General features: G+C 42.5%; 1 protein-coding gene across 3 annotated transcripts in view; it reads right to left on the bottom strand.

The window, feature by feature from the left end:
* dpr12 (defective proboscis extension response 12) overlaps positions 1–17,932 on the bottom strand; it is a 357,607-nt gene that overhangs the window by 23,117 nt on the left and 316,558 nt on the right. The window lies entirely within an intron of this gene.

Below are 17,932 nucleotides of genomic sequence, written 5' to 3' on the forward strand. Positions count from 1 at the left end.
TATGGTGCTCCGCAACATGGAAATAGCACGTTCATTTTGAGATAATTCATGCCCGCCGTCATTTGGGCGTCAAGTCCGTGGTGTAATTATCATCCTTGCATTTTGTCACAACCGTGTCGACTATATTTTGACCGTTTGCAAGGGAGACACACCGCCATATAACGTGACATTTAACACTCATTAAGAAAATAATACCGTAGCGCTTTGAGCACGGAAATACAAATACATTTGCCATAATTCGATTCAACATTTTGATATTTGTTAGTCATGAGATACAAATGATCCGTCGTGCACAATTTACTTTTACAAAATGTCCTTTGGAAAGAAGTCAACAAACATGTAATTTGTTGCTATACATTAATATACAAATTTTTCATATATACATATATATACACAAAACAAACAGATGAATATTTTCCTTTCTTTGCTTTCTTTTTTGCTTTCCTTTTTGCTTTCTTTGCACGGTAATAATGCCATGTTTTATTATTACATGCAATACGCAATTATTAAAAAACATTTCGTCACATCTCAACGGATGAAACAAAAAAAAAGTGCGGTATTATTTATTCCCATCTTATTAAAATGTATGTCTTGAGATAATTCTCACGTCGTAAAGTCGATTTTCCATTCTATTCTTCGCGAATAAAGCGATCGCAAATGGCGGACAACAGTAACAAATACAGACAAGCAAAATAACAGCAAAAGAAAGATAATAAATGTCACCGTATCGTTGCGCGACGATCTGTTAATGAATTTTCCAAAGTCCACAGCTTTGCAAACATAAACACACACACATACATACACACATACACAAACCGCATTCATTCACAAGCTGCATCGTGCGTAAACGCATACAGCGCGAGCACTTGGCCGGCCTCGAAAGCGGCTGACTACGCTGTAATTCCTTCGCGGGACGTGAATTGGCACCTTCGCCACACTGATTCTCGTTTTTTCCGCGAGTCTCTTCTGAGAAAGTGAAAAGAGATGTTTGCTCGGGCGCGCGGTCGGCTCTTTCGGCGCAGCCGTAAAACTCGTCAGCGGACGTTGATCCCGGCTAAAGATAAACCGAGTTACTTACCTTTGGCTTATGTATGCCAGCCATACGTTTCGCGGTACCGTGCGCTATGTGCATTTCGATCGTACACATAGGGACGCCATAGGAGAGCTTATATACATCACTCGAACGGTCCCTATGTGCTCCGCCGCGCATGCACATCGACGTAAGTTTGTCAAGCTGCGCGTAGTTGTTTTGCAAGCTCGAGGGGCTTCCGGATTGAATCCGTGTACGGAGGAAGAGAGCAAGAGAGACAGAAAGAGAGAGAGACAGAGAGAGAGAGAGAGAGAGGGAAGGGAGAGAAGGAGAGACGGGCTTTTAACTCTCAGCATCACGAAGAACGACCTCGAGCGATGCACGGAATTAATATACGGTTCAGCTGTCTCTGATATCTTCTCGAGCGAAGTCGATAACTTCTGACGCCGTCCGAGAGACGCGTTTCTAAGAGTAATGCGATTATTTGCGCGGAGATATGCGTGGATAGGCGGGTTAGAGGAGGAAATAGACGAGGACTGACAAATTTCTCGATGCGTGTATTCGCGGTTGATACGATTGTGACAATCGATGCGTTTATACCTCGAGGCGATAGAGCACGATTCGATTAATTTTGTTTCTCGGGTGGTAGTAATATCGAAATCAATCGTCGAGAGCGATCGAGCTCTTCGTTTGGTAAACGACGTGTCGTTAAGCCGAAACCGAGTAATTAGTCGTGTCTCCGCGCTCTTAGGGAAATTGGTTTTGACGTGCGTGTCGTTCTAGATTGGCGAGGTGAAGATCGAGATGTGCTTTCGTGCCAGCGCAAATAATCACTTCGCAGACGGATCTGCCGCTGAATTCATGTGGATCGATCCTCCATATGAATTTGAATTGATAATTGATAATCTGCATGTTCTTCTTAACGAGAGATTCGCACGCGGCCCTTCTCGTCGTCGTGTCTCGTGGACAGCCATTTTTACGATAGACACTGAAGCCGGAAATAATTCAACGTTCCCGACGGCAAATGCTCGTGTTTGCACCTGCAGCCGTTACGCGTATTTCACGAATAAGGAGCAGCAGTTGACATTTCAGCGCTGCATCCGCGTTATACACGAACGCGATGCAATTTCAAAGTACGCGCGCTTCCGACAAGTCCATAATTTATGCGTTCTGCGTACCATACCAAGCTATATCAAAAGCGCCGTGTACCTTCTTTTGATCACTCGATATTCCGTGTTGTTAAGCGACGCGCAAATGTAAAGAGTGGGAACACCGATATGATCGGTGTGCCGCGTCCCATATCGGTTGTGTTCCATTAAATCTCATACCGGCGGCGTTAACACTTTCCGTGTTTTTGCTCCTGTCTTCGGAGAATTTTAATACATTCGCCACATCGTCGATCAGCGGAGATGCGTCATCATGCGATGAATATTAAAATACGTACAACGCGTAATTACTCACGAAAGAATAAAGAAATAATGGCTCTTTAAAGCCCTGCAGGCTCACATTAATTACGAGACCCTGTAAACCCTTGTTTAGTTTTAATTGTACATCAAAGATACATTTTATTTTTTATTATTTCCTTTAAAATGCAGACTGAAGAATACGTTTCCTAATTATTCCTTGTTCTTTAATTATGTCACGGTTTTTATGGTCATTTAGCAGAAAAACAAGCTCTTATTGGCTTTATTTCTCCTTTAATAATTACTTACATTTACAAGATTATAATTATGTTCAATAATAATAGGGAAGCATATAATATATAAACGAAATACATTAGTAAACCGATGAATATCTTTAATTATATTAAAATGTTCAAAATACTCACGTACGCATATTACGGCGAATTTTGTTGAAAACAATTGATGTGAACGGAAATTTAGCTGAAATACGTTCGGCGGTTAATGCGTCAATTTAACATTCGATTGTCGAGAGACATTCGACGTTGAGATTTGATTTTCCCGTCTTGATTTCTTTCTCGAACGATGTCAGATTTTCGTAGCAGATATTGCTTGTAAACTACAATTTTTTCTCATTTTTTTACACGCGTTCTTTCTCGTTTTCTCTCCGCCTCCCCCCCCCCTCCTCCTCTCTCTCTCCTCCTCCCATGGAGAGAATTACACGGGGCAAGGGGAAGGGAAGTTTGCATATTAAAATTTAATTATTATAACGCGTACAAACACACGAAGAATATAGAAACGCTTGCTCCGCTGAAGCCACCGTTGCTACTTTATCTTTCATCGCGCCGCGCGAAATGCAGCGAAATAGCTAGCACGGCCGCAATGAAACCGAGCGCAGCGGCGGAATGGAGTAATCGTACAGACCTCCGTGCAGCAGCTCATGCCGACGCGCCGCGCATTTTTTTCCGCTTCCCTCCTATGGAACATTGTAAACTCCAGCGGTGCAGGAACGGCAGCAATGACGGCGGCGGTGCAGTTCAAGGGTAAACCGGCGCGATTGCGGGGTAATGTCCTCGCTAATTACCGAAACATCGCCGGCGAAGCCGCCCTCACGTTGCGTTCCCGTATTCCCTCTTTGCTCTCGCGAGAAAGCGAGAGAGAGAGAGAGAGAGAGTGCTACATACACACATATATACAGGGCGAGAACGTCGCGCGCTATATAGCGGTAGCCTGCTAATTTACCGTTACAAATGGAACGCCGGCGGAATTATTCCGCGGTTATTTACGACGCGCGCCGCACCATTGTGGGCGGTATTCAGAGAGACGGCGCGAAGTTAAACCCCTTCCTATCGCCTTTGACGCGGGGACGATAATAAAAAGCGCAGCTTTTGCGCGATCGATATGCGAGCCGCGCGTTTGTCTAAACCCTTGGGGAATTACGCGCCACTTCAAAGGAAGCGTCGCGATCCTCTCGCTTTATTTAACAACTTTGTACGAAAGCGGCGGCGGCGGCAGCGGCGAAGGATTCCACGAGCCAAGGCTCTGCGACTTACGTATTTTGTATTTCGAACGCGGCAGTGCCGCCAGTCGCCGTGTTGTTTTGCGAGAGTATCGTTTCTCGTCTGCCGTATTGTTTTGCATATTCTAGGCTTGTATTTACAGGTTTGTATTTATAGTCGTTATTTGAGATTCCCGTCTCGCGAAATATTCGCATCTGAATTTACAGCTAGATCAAATTTTTCAGTTGAATCATGTGATGGGCATGCGCGACATGGTCGGTATTAATATCAATAGTTGTCACTTGAGACTCGTGTAATATGAGTGTAATTCAGATTTGAATATCTAATTAAGGTGAGTGTGTCCCCATTGACTGAGAGTGTCTAAATTTGTAACCATTGTACCCGTTTTCCTTAATAAGTCACCTAATACATGTCCATATTTATCTGAAGTATGTGTGTTCCTACTTTGAATTTTCGATTACAAGTTATCGATTACAAGTTTCGCCGATGAAGTTAAAAGTTTAGTAAATGCTAGGACATCATAATTACTAGTATACTGCTGATGGTGACAGTTTGAACGTCTACTCGCTGACATCTTAGAAATCAGTTCAGCAGATAGTTCATACCGAATGTCTATTTGTTAGATCTGTACAATTATTCTTTAACTCTTTTAAAACTAACCTGTTAATGAGAAGATAAAGCTAAACTGTCATGTCACAAAATGATACTCCAAAATGATAATTTCTGAAAAAAATCTAAATAAATTAAAATCTTTCTATAAGCTAGAAAAGTAGAATGTAGTTGAAACTCCAAATGTTTAAGCTTCCCAACAAACTCGTGTGTACTTAGCTTAATACGTATATCATTAATTTATTCTCACAATAAAGTTACTTGGTCATTCATAGAAACATTCGTCATAGATTTGAGTTTTCCAGTCGGATCATACAACATGTGCGTCATGTGTCACATCTGTAATCTCGGATCAGCTGAAAAATTCATATCTCTGCGACCCAACTCTACATTCGAATCTGGCTCGGTCTGCCTTGGGACAAGACTCGGATAACGGATTATTCGACAAGCCTAAATCTGTGGTTGAATTTAACAGCTTAGGGGGGTCTGAAGGTCTCTAAATTCAAATCTCGGAGTTTTGCGAATATGAGACGAGTTTTAAATAACGACTTATAAGTACGCGTGCTTCTTAATCGTCGTGTTTACCGCAACACGACGGGATTCGAGCGTGAGATCCATCGATGTTATCGACTCCGAGGAAGTCGCTCCTACGACGATAGCGCGCGGCCGCGATCGTTATAATTCCAGATAAAAGCGCGACCGCTCGGAGCTTCATTTCTTACTTTCACTCGACGGAACGGTGTGCACGGTCGAGCGCCGAAGCCCGCGTCGCCGAGTCGCTTTTTCAAAGCGACGGCCACTCCGCCGCTATTTGGAAACTCGGAAAGCCACCTCCGCGCTTTATTAAACGCTCCTTTGGTAACGGTGAAAAACTAGGGCGATGCACCGCTGAAGCACAGTTCGAGAGCGATCGTGGATATTTCGTACTCTCAGTACACTTCCCATTTCCGCTCCATTGTGAGGCGGCTCATGCGAGGATTTTTTTTATTCCGATCGAGTGAGTACTCGCGCGCTGGGCCATGGAATCAATCTCGGGCACATCCCTCCCGCCCTGCAGTCTGTCTGGCATATTGTTCTCGTTATTGTCATTGTGACAGATATGTCAGACAAGAAGCGACATATTCGCGCCGAAAGTTTTCTGCGGCTGAAGATTTAAATTCCATTAGCGACACATAGGTGTATATACGCGTGCCTGATCTCTGAATTTCCGACTGACGACCTCGCACGATGAAAAGGAAAAAGAACAGGAGAAAACGGGAAATACGGAAACATGGGTATGGGAAAATTGCGCGCGCTTCTTACGGAATGTTATCTCAACGTGCGGAGATTCCATCGAGTAAGTAAGTGGCGCAACGACGTACCGTGAAAAATGGCGATGAGTCTCTCTCTTTCTGAAAGAAGACTCTCTCTCTCTCTTTTCCCTTCCCCCTCACTCTTACTCCCTCTCTTTCTCTCTGTACGTTCGAATAGGGTCTGAAATGCTATTACCTTTTGGAGTATAAACACGGAGCACCTTTGCAAATTTCTACGGCGGGATAAAAACGTATTTACGTAATGCGGCGCGCGAAGAAATGCGGCGGAATAGTTTCGCATAATAGCGGCGTTCCGAGCCATTTCTCCGCTATACTAGCACGGAGCGACACCGACGGAGCACTGCTTCTTGCGCGTTCGCGTTCATTTGAATTCACCTGATATCCGGTGCGATAGTAATGTACTAGTCGTTAAATAATTCTCATTTGTGTATAATTCACGAGTTTCGGCTGTTCGCGCAACAGGTAAATTTTGAACATTATATCCGAGAACTTTTCCTTGGTCTACTACATCCCGTGGAAATTCGTAGATCTCATTTGAGTTAAATTTCATGCTCCGCACGGTATTCTATAAATCTTAAAGAGGTAAAGTTTCGGCTCGCGAATATGTGTACGGAGTGGGTTCCGAAAGAATAAGCAGGCGAGAGACTCGGGCACTGCTCTCGATGAAAATGCAACGAGATTCAATGCGGTTCAACAAATTCGCGAGTCGCGAAACTGTCACGTCTGCTGGTGCGCGATCGATGGATCTGTGCCGAGCAAAAGTATAACTGGCCGGTCTGAGTAGACAAAAACTTTCTGATAATACGGGCTAGATTAAATTTTCGGGCTCGTTACTCGCTCATTATTACGTTATACATCAAATATAGTACAATAGACGGAGCTGTTTATTCTAAAATATATAACGTATATATAATATATATTATGCATAACGTATAAATATATAATGTTGCTGCTACGTACATACCCGCCACACATTAGCATTTTTAAATGAGGTGGTAAATCTCAACGTTGAAGTACGTTTTCTCATAAGAATTTCTAGAGAACAATTGAATATTACTGGCCTACCAGTTAATTATGATTTTTCATCTTGTAATTGTAATTTATTTTGTTTAACCATCGCGGCTATCTTATTTATTTAGCTGTTATTTAGATGAAATGAACGTTGCATTATTGACAGAGATGTTAGATGCAAATTTATTACCTTTTGTACAAGGTACAATTTTTACTAGGAATCAAGCATCCACTGAAATTGATACAAATTTCCTTTGTTTCTGAAAGAAATTTCCTTTGTTTGTGAGAGAAATTTCCTTTGTTTTTTTTTCTTTTAAATTGAACGCAAACAGATTTCGTTTCTTCGCCGTCGATGCCACGAATTTGACGCACACGTGCGTGTGCGCTCGCAACTTTCCTTGTCACGGTTATTTGTCTTTTGTAAAGACTACAGATTTTGCAGAGACTACAGATGCTATTGCAGCTGCTCAACTTGAGAATATTCTTGTTTCCGTCGTGACTTAACGCGCGAGCGACAGGACTACATCCTCACATTTGACGTTAAGCGTTCTTCTCCTTCCGCGGCGCGATTGTTATTCTAGGAAATTATAAAATATTACGACTCGCTCGGGACATTCTCTCTCACCTACCCCTTTATATTTAACAAGCGGCGGGCTCGAATGTTGATTTTTCGCGGTAGGGCTAATAATGTTTGAATTTTCGCGAACGGGGACGAACGAGCGAGAGCAAACGCGCGCGCGCGCTGAAGGAAACGCACATGACAAATTCCGTACGTGATAAACAATTTCGCGAGGAGACGCGATATTTCCTTGTAAATAATTCGCTAAGCAACTTTGGGCCAGACGACGTTTCTCGGCGAAATTTACGGACTCCGTTATTCGCTAGCAATAACTTCTCGCGGAACGAACGAACGAACGAACGAACGAACGAACGAACGAACGAACTTCCGTTTCGTCGCTCGACCAGGTCCGACGTAATTGGTAAGGGATTGCAGCACAGGTGCGCGGCTGAGAAAAAAGAGTCAGCCGTTGCCGCGGCATCGAGGACGCGATTGGCATGAACAGAGGCAATCTTTCGGATGATTGGCGTTTATTAGCTGTTCTGCGGACATGAGAACGGCGGACATGCTTGAAACAAGGGATGTTGGTGCGCTGCTGCGCCGCTGCAACGTAGCAACTTGACGCAACGGACAAGGGGGATGGGTGCGACGGCATCGGTATACCCCGGGGGTGGTTGTTAAGCGGCTTGAAAAACGGCTTGATTTTCCGTCACTCCCTTTCCTTCCCTCTTCCCTCACTCTGACTTTCGTTCGTTCGTTCGTTGGTTCATTCGCTCGCTCGCTTGGATCGTTCTTTTTCTCCTGCCATTTCCCCTTTGCAAACTCTCTCCCGTTATGTGTGTATGTGTGTGTGTGTGTGTGTATGGATGTATGTATGTATGCGGCAGGGGAGAGGCATGCGTTTCTTCGTTCCTTTCGCATGCAACGTTCGCGAACAATTTGTGAGATGGAAAAAACGCTAGTTAAGGGAAGCGGATGAAATCGGTTATACCGATCAACGCATGCCGTGTCTGCGCCGAACCCGTTTCTACGTGGGCGACTTATCGAATATCGCGGAATTAAACTGCACCGACAGCTACGGATGTGCATGCATGTGTGTATTTCAGGAGTGTCGGGTGACATTCTGTAAAGGCATCATCGCGTCTCATCAGATCAGATTGCGTGGGATATATGTTGCTACATGCGACGCAAACTTTAGGGAGAATTCGCGTTAGGCACGTTTGACGAAAATTCCCTGCGATTCGCATTATCGCGGGGAAAATGTATAGTCGAGTGTGATCTCGAGCATACGTGCATTTCTCAGATAACACACGTTATTTCCTTCCTTTTTATATATATTCCGAGATTTGAAAAAAAGAAAAAAAATTTGAGAATTGTTTCATTGGTCACTTGCAGAAATAAGACACGTTCGTTTTTGAGTATTCAGGAGTCATGAAATTATGAAAGAAAGAGGGAGAGAGAGAGGAAGAGAGAGAGAGGAGGGAAGAGGGAAACATCAATGTACGAATACCTTGACAGAGCATGCATTGCTAATTGAGGAGGTCAAGGGAAATGACGAATTCTCCAAAACGTCAACGGACGAATTCTCCAAAAGTATCGATAATATAGAGGTGATCGTTTAAACGTTATGTCAAGTGAACTTTATTACTTTCTATAAATGTGTGCTGTTCCGTTTTATTATATTTAGTCGAAAATCTATAATGTATATATATATACATACGTATGTGTATATATATATATATATATATATATACGTATGTGTGTATGTATATATATATGTATATATATTGCAATATATATATATATACGAGGGTAGTTCCAGAAGTACCTGACCTGACGTATAGATAGCGGTTGTTGAAAAATATGACTATGGTAGAAAGTACCAACCTTATAAAGTTTAAGTTTGAAGTTTGACGACGCTACGTTGTTTAGTATTTGTTTGGCAGCCATCAATAGTGAATTTGTAAACGTGGGAAAAATTAGTCATCGTTATGTGATACAATACTTTCATTTGAAAGGCCTCAGTCCAACCAATATCAAAACTAGATTCTACTCTGGGGGAGTCTGCTCCATCGTTTACAACAGTAAAATATTGGGTGGCAGAGTTTAAACGAGGCCGTACGAGAGCTGCCAAGACGAACATCGTAGTAGTCGACCAAATGAGGTGACCACGCCAGAAATGGTGAAGAAAATCCACAAAATGGTATTGGATAACCGTCGTCGACTGAAAGTGCGCGAGTTAGCAGACATGGTAGGCATTTCAAAAAGTGCTGTACATCGCATATTGACTGAAAATTTGGACATGAGAAAGCTGTGCGCAAGATGGGTGCCGTGACTGGAACAAAAACAGCGTCGTGAGGATGTTTCAATCGAGTGTTTGGCGAAGTTTTGCAGCAATAAAGCCGAATTTTTGCGTCGATTCATAACTATGGATGAAACATGGGTCCATCATTTCACACTTGAGACGAAAGAACAGTCAAAACAATGGACCAAGGTGGCTTGATGGCTATTTTGAGGAACTCGACGATTCCCACTACAAACAGGGTATCGAAGCTATTGAACATCGCTAGGAAAAGTGTATTGAGCTAAAAGGAGACTATGTAGAGAAATAAAGATATTTCTTCCCAAATTTTTTGTGTTTTCTTTGTTAGGTCAGGTACTTCTGGGACTATCGTATATATAATAGAAATCTTTCTACAAACTTTCCGTATATTTTTGAGCTTTTAAATTCAAGTTTTTTTTTGGAAGCTTTTCGCATATAGATATTTTCAAGCTTCTAAATCCAGTTATAAAAATAAAGCAATGTTTTTTAAATTTTTCTGAGCGGAGAAGAACCAACGTTCGGTACATACAAGATGCAGAATTTTATATGAAATTTATATGAAATAAATTTTTACGTTAACTGACAGTACAAGATGTAACTTTTGAAGTCGTCCCTTGTCGTTTTGATCACATATTAAACAATGTTCCAACTCATTTTTGTACATATTTTTTTTTTATAAAAATATTTGTAATTCTGTGCAATGAAAAAGAGAAAAAATTAAATATATACATGTATCGTATATATATATATATATATATATATATACGATATATCAACGTAGCGATATATCGTATCGACTTTTACACATAGACTACACCTTATAAAAGGTTTGCAAATAAGATTTGAGAGACAGCTATATTCGTCTTTCACTGTCCACTGTTTACTGTCTAGTTTGACTTCTATTGGAAGAAGCTAGAATATGTGTCCCATAGGAATGAAGCTGGATCAGGGGTCGAATGCCTGTAACAGACCATCCTTCACAAATGTATTCTTCATAGTCTCTCGTGGAGCGCTCAGTCTATGTATATAAGTCTTTGAACTTTCACTTTCTCCTAATTAGAGCATCCCCCTCACAGAATGCTCCGTCCAGATGTTCACGAGTAGGATCCACTTGACGCTACAAATGCTTTAAAGCACTGTATAGAACAATCAGTCTTTCTTTAAGCGCTTCCAAGCGTTTGTAGCTTCAAGCGGGTACTACATTATATGTCGACGGAGCGACATGCAGAATAAGCCAAACGTAGAGTGGACAATGAGCGAATTGCGAGATTAATACACGACGATTCGCGAAGATGAGCGTATACGACGAAATAAGACTTGGATTGCGCTTATCGCGGATTACGCGGAGTAAGCGGGTTAAGGTCGGAGAAGGGTTAAGCTTCCCGTGGACGTCCTGCAAGCCAGCAGGTGGACGCGCTCCAAATGAGGGCGGCCATGGCTGGCCCTTCGCATCGGCGAAGGGACGCGACGGCCTCGGGGCACAGCGAGTACAAGGGCAGCGGGATTACGGCGGGTATCGTGTGCCAAACTGTCCCCCAAGTTTTGCCGCGTCCGAAGGAAATTCGATCTTCGTATATGCCGCGCCGGGCGTCCCTTCCTGAGGCCGTCGCCGGTCGCGACATCCACTTAACTGGATTTCCGTTCGCTGAGTTTAGCGAAGATTAGCAATTCGACGCCCCGATAAGAGAGGGTCGTCGTCGTCGCCGTCGTCGTCGTCGTCGTCGCCGTCGTCGCCGTCGTCGCCGTCGTCGCCGTCGTCGCCGTCGCCTACCGGAACGGGGCAGTCCCAACGCTACTAGGATTGCACACGATTACTCGCGCAGACTTCCTCGAGATTACGGGACGTCTACGGCATGAGTGCCTACAAGGCGTTTCTGATCATCGAGGGGATGACGCATTGAATTTTTTGTAGGTCTGTTCGGCGAGTAGTCGCGCGTATTTAATCGGGAGACATGTTACCACCGTAATAACAATATGATGTATATGATGGTCGGTGTAACAAAGATGATCAAGTTTCAAAATTTTATGTTAATTCTGATAAGTGGTGTTGTAGACAGTTTGTTTCAGTAATTTACTTTGTCTATATTTTATAGCATTATAAGAAATAATATAAAACGCGAGCCTAACTCAATCTTTAGAGCTTGCAGCAACATACCGATAACATCGGATCTTGACAATGATTCCTTATAAATCACAGAATAGGATTCCAAGATATATTGAACAAATATTTAAAAAAATAAACAAACATTTATTCCATGGATATTAAAATCGATATTTACTTAAATTTCAATTCTTCTGTTTAAATAGAATAAACAACTGCTTTCATAAAAAAAGCTACGATTTTAAGGAAATATATTTTTTAGATTTTTTAGATATTCTTTTCAGTGTAGGTAGAAAATGTTTGTATTTTCAATTTTTGAATAGTATATATTGAACTATGTTTGTAGTTTATAGTTATCTGCATCATTTTTATTAAGCATTCTATTTTTATTTAAAAAAATTTCTTGCATATTCTTGTTTAATGAATATCAACGTAAAATGTTGATAAGTATTTAATATGCTTACGAGCTGCTTCGCAATTTACTAACTAATTAAAACAGCGAAGAATAAGTGTAATTTGTTTGCTCGCGGCAACTATATCATTTTTAACTTTTCGTCACCTCGCTGACATTTTTGAAATTTAATTCAATTCTTCAATTACAATTTTATGGGGCCGCTTGGCATTATCGTCATGTAAGAAACGCAGAGGTAGCAGTCGGTAATCCGCGCATTCGGAATCAATGAAGTAAATGGAGATTTAAAGGCACGCCCTCGCAGGGAAGTGTCTTTGAAAAACTACAAGAACTCTCTCGATTACGCCGGATCGATCGTATCATATCGGGATAGCGCTCGATGGAGAAGTTTCTCCAGCCCCTTAATCGCGTGTCATCACCGACCTTTCGTCTTCAACGTTGCGTGTACGTACAGCCGAAGAAGCGCGCTGATAAATCGAGTTATCGTAGAATTGAATTTCCACGTCGAGTCTGTCGATATCGGAAATAATATGAAAAGAGCACGTTCGAAAAATGAGCTCGCCGTGCGGAATCCATAATCCGATTCGATCGATACTTTGGCCGGTTTTTGAAGAATGCGCATGCACGATAATTTGTAATCGAGCCACAGCGTGAGAATATATTACAGATTTCGACGTCGATAGCGCGTAAAATGTCACAGTCGGTAAATAAGTTGGCGAGCAAAACAGACCCCTTCGTGAAAATCACGATTTATCCGACACTTTACATCGCGTGATTGTTGCGATCGTACGAACCATGTTTCTCTCTTCCTTACTTTGACATGAAGAGCATTTCAAAGATTAATTTATAACTAGAACTCCTAACACACCTCTGAGCGAGTGAAAACATTACTATTTCGTGTTTAGGAGAAATAAAATATTGTGATAAGTATACGTAGGAAAGGTTACGCACATTTTGAGAGAGAATTTCTTTTTTATTTTAATAGTGTATATTAAAAAAGTTGGAATTCTCTGAATAATCTTTACTTTACAATTATGTGGAGGTCGCATATAATTTCTGAGATAGTTGAGTTTCTGAGTTGTTCCGTTGTTGTAAAACATTTATACGCGCGCTTTGCGTTGTCGCCTAGTACGTTATTTTTTTACGTAAACTTTTATGTAAACTCGATATTTTAAGTTGCATTTGACGAGGAGTAGCGCTGAAATATTTGCCCCCTAATAGATGCTTTCCATTAGTGCGACACATAAGTATAAGCATTTCAGTTACGGGCTAAGAAGGATTCGCTTGGAACTATGTATTTTTCATTGCGTTTGGTTTATCTCGTAAATGTGCTATTTCTGCAAAACTTCGTAAAACTTCGGAATGTAAACGGAGACTGCTAGCGGATTTCACGCGCAACTTGCGTGTTACATTAGCGCATAAACGAGGGCTTAACGAATTTTTCGCGGCATCACTAGAAAGGGGCGGGGAGGGGAGAAGCAGCCCGCTTGAAATCGGCATTCGTGCGCTGAAACGGAAATATGTAAGATTAACGGACAACTTTAGTCTACTTTTTTCGTTATATCAGCGAGCAAAACTCTCGCGATCGCGATATTTTTCACGAATATTATTTTTCATAGCGCTAATATAACATTTTTTGAAACAGTTAATATCCTGAAAGAGCTAATAATCGATTCGACCAATATGGATCAAGGGACGAAAACTTACGATTGAAGCACAAAGCGCGACTGAACGCGAACTAATTATCGGGCTGACAGCGAAAAATTTCATCACGGTGAAGATTGGACGGTGGTAATAGAGAATGATGTCAACATCTGTCATTCATCTTTATGTGATAACAGAGCACATCAATCGACGTATTAAAAATAGCCCGGACGCGAGATAGGTCCTCTTTTCCGAAAATTCGCGATTTATATCTGATTTTTACGTCGGCGAGTGCATTACGTTTATCGGGCGCGCGCGCGCGCGTTTCTCATTAAGCCTGCTCGTCGCGTATAATATGTTCCGCGAGTACGGGGATATCGCGGGCGTATTACTGAAATTTGATTTGAATCTCGGGTCTGGTCGCGAGGGATTTTTATTTTAATGTCAGCTTTTAAAGCCGAGGGACAGCCGCGCGAGGAAAATTGCTGGGATTTATTTCCATCGGTGGCGTTAGATGCGGCGGATTGGACTCACCTGCTGCTGGTTGTTCGGCACGTATTACAAATCACGTCCGGGACGCTTTCTGGAAACGCGAGCAATTCGCGCATATGCACGGAAACAGACTCGCGACGCGGGAACGGCCGCTCCGCGCTTGTCGCACGTAACGAATTTTATACGACACACGTCGGGAATCGTGCGGACTACCCGACGTCGGTACATAAAACGGGAAACGCATCGTAAATCGCACAGCCCGCGGGAAATGATCACTCGCCTTTCTTCCGCAAAAAAAAAAAAAAGAAAAAAAAAAGAGGGAAACGTGAGCGAGGAGAAACCAATTCGGGAACAATTTTACGTCACTGTCGGCTCGGCTAATGTGCAACGGTGCCGTTTTCTCGCCTCTCCCACGAATCAGACTCCCAAGTGGTAATTGCTGTTTACCGTCGACCCACTTACGGCTGTAGGTCGAAAAGTTGCACAGTGGGTCGTCTTGAAGAAGCTCAAGTTTGCGCGGGAAGGGAGAGGACGGTATGCAACGTCCTGCTTAAACCGTTAAACAGGCACGCGGCCACGGTAGTTAGCCCGGTACCGCGCGATGAATGTCAGGTGCAGCTAGTGCGCCTGCCGTCGCAGCATGTGGAAACATACGTCGCAAACAAACACTGCCTCGGGAGGAAATCACGGCACTTCTGCGCGCTCTATTATCGTCGAGAAGACGAGGACTCCTAAGACGAGAGACCGTCTGCTTGAACTGAGGAGATTTTCTCCCTCTCTCTCTTTCTCTCTCTCTCTCTCTCTCTCTTTCTCCCGCCAACGACGTTTGCGAGCAACATTTCCGATTCTAATCGGTTTTCCGTGCTGAATTTATGCGCGTTTGTGACCTGTGCGTGCTCATGGCAATTTTATGAGAGCAGACTGTGTATCGCGAGTGAGAGCAAGAAGATTCATATTAATGTAGTCGTTACTTGAAGCCTAGTTCATATGCGATACTCAGACTTAAAATTTTGATCTGACCAACTTCGCGATTGGTTTATATAACACACATGGGGCACATGCAATTACGATTCAGTTCAGGAAGAATCTGAACCTAAGGTCCGGATCAATGGTTGTTACTTGAAACTCGTCTCGTGTGAGATACTCGGATTTGAATTTAGAATTAGATCTGAGTTTCTTAGTTGAATTATATAGATACTTATGACATATTTACCATCGCGACTCAACGCGGAGAAATCACATCTAAAGTGCAAGATCTGTGTTACTAATCGTTATTTGAAAATGGTTTCATTTTAAATACTTATAGGTTTGAGTTTCGAGTTAAACGTGAGATTTCAGTCGGTTTGCAATTCGAGAGACATGTGTCGCGTTCATCGTACAATTCAACTGAAAAGTTCCGATCAAATGAAACTTTAAATTTAAATCTGAATAACTCACGTGAGACAAGCTTCAGATAATGACTATTGATACGGAATCTACATTTTGATTTAAGTATATTCCACTTGAGACAAATTTCAAGTAACAATTATTAATATAGACCTAAAGATCGGCCGTTATCGTTAGTTCACCATTCGACGAACGTGGGCATAACGTCAAATGCTTCAACATCGTACCGTATTTCCTGTCGAAGATCTCCAATCGCGGTTTGCGAACGAAACGTTGTGGCACCGGCGATTCGACCGAAATGTAGCATGCGGTCACGGTTTCGACCGTATTTGGACATTTCGCAAATCGCGACTCGCGTGCACTAAGAGAGCCTAAAGAGAGCAACGCTAGCGTCCTATATACTGTGGCTTGCTAGACGCCCGAATGGATACCGTGCAAGTTTCTTAAGTGTAGTTGCGCATGTTATTGACGTCAAATGAACTTCGAGATTAATTAATTAAGTATGCGGCTAATTAACACGAGGCTTATTAATAAAGCAGGTAATCACTACGGCGGAAATTCGACGATGCTTATTAGGGTGTGCAATTTCCTTAGCAAATTAATGGCAAAACACTGACGAATTGCAAGATGCGTCTAATGTCCTCTAATAGTGCGCTCGCTTTGGTCGTGATGTCGTACGATGTGTGTCTTTAAATACGTAATATTACACAAACGATGTTACATTAACCGTTGCGATGGCTTCACTGAGTTGGAGCTTCCTCTTAGCACGTCCGAAACGCTTTTATGTTCTTGCTGGCTTTCGTAGCCAGCTCATCAGTAGCGACATCATGTATTTTTCAATCGGTCAAAATTTATAATGACATGATATCAATCTTCGACGATATGAATACGAGATATACGGGAAGACGTTAAAATATTATTAGCGCCGCGAAATACTGCGAGCTTGTCGAGAACTATCGGGACCAAGGTGGTTACTCGGCATACAACACATGTCGCGCGCGACAGACAAATGTCGCAACGGAATTAGAGTCGACATTGTCGAGATGAAAGGTAACGTTAGCCACGTATCTGCTTAAAATCGCTCTCTTTCGTCTCGCTGTTCGTTCGAGTCAAGTTTATAATTGTAATTTCATTCCGGCAATTGCATTGTACCTGTTATTTATAGGAATGCGTGCTATTTCTGATATTAGCCCTCGACACTTTGCTTCAACATTCATTGAACCTTATTGAACCTATTGATACATATATATATATATATATATATATATGTCTCCTTCGGTATTATAAGTAACACAACCGTCGCGTTTTTGCGACACCACAATGCCGCAGTAGTCTCAAAGGACTCGGGTCGAGAGGCTGCGCATTCTTTCGCGAACGCGCCGGACTTTGCGCGACGTAATTCCTTCAGCCCCTATAGAAATCGAAGAACGGCGGCATCTTCCCCCCTTGAGTTAGCTACAGATTAGCGGCCCGGGTTTTTTGCCCGCAGCTCCGTTGGCCGTGGGATTATTAGGAGAGAAAAAAAATATATCCCGGCCACCAGCGCTCGGTCATTCATCGCGTCCGAAGCGAAGCTTACGGCCGACAAAGAGCTTATATCGGAGGCTTTCTCTCGCCTGGGCTGACTCAGCCGAAAGTTCAAGTGCTATCTCGGGTTTAAGGCTAATACTCTTGACGCGGATCAGCTGTTGAAAAACTGACATGTGCGTTCGCGTACGTCTCGCGCTTATGAAGAGCGAACGTGGATCTCACTCACGGAGCTTTCAAGACAACAGCCCGTCTGTATGATATTTTTACTCACAGTACACACACCGCTCGCGCTCCGAGAGATATTGGTCTGCATGATTGTGTCACACGGTTGCGTGAGATGAATGTCTCAATTAGCGACAATATCCCCATTTGTGACCCAATTGCACCAGTCTTCCTTAATAAATCAGTTAATACGGGTCCGTATTCATCCTAAGTATATGTTCTCTGTTTTATTTTAAATTTTACACGTATTATCGTTTATATATGAAAAATAAAAATAAAAGTTATAATAAGAAAAAGCTACCAGTGATACCTAGCTAATTAGACATTCTTGTTGTTTTGACCTTTAAATACGCATATTTAAACTTCTAACATAAAGCACA

This window comes from Harpegnathos saltator, unplaced genomic scaffold (assembly GCF_003227715.2).
Source record: "Harpegnathos saltator strain DR-91 unplaced genomic scaffold, Hsal_v8.6 scaffold208, whole genome shotgun sequence".
Lineage (NCBI taxonomy): Eukaryota > Metazoa > Arthropoda > Insecta > Hymenoptera > Formicidae > Harpegnathos > Harpegnathos saltator.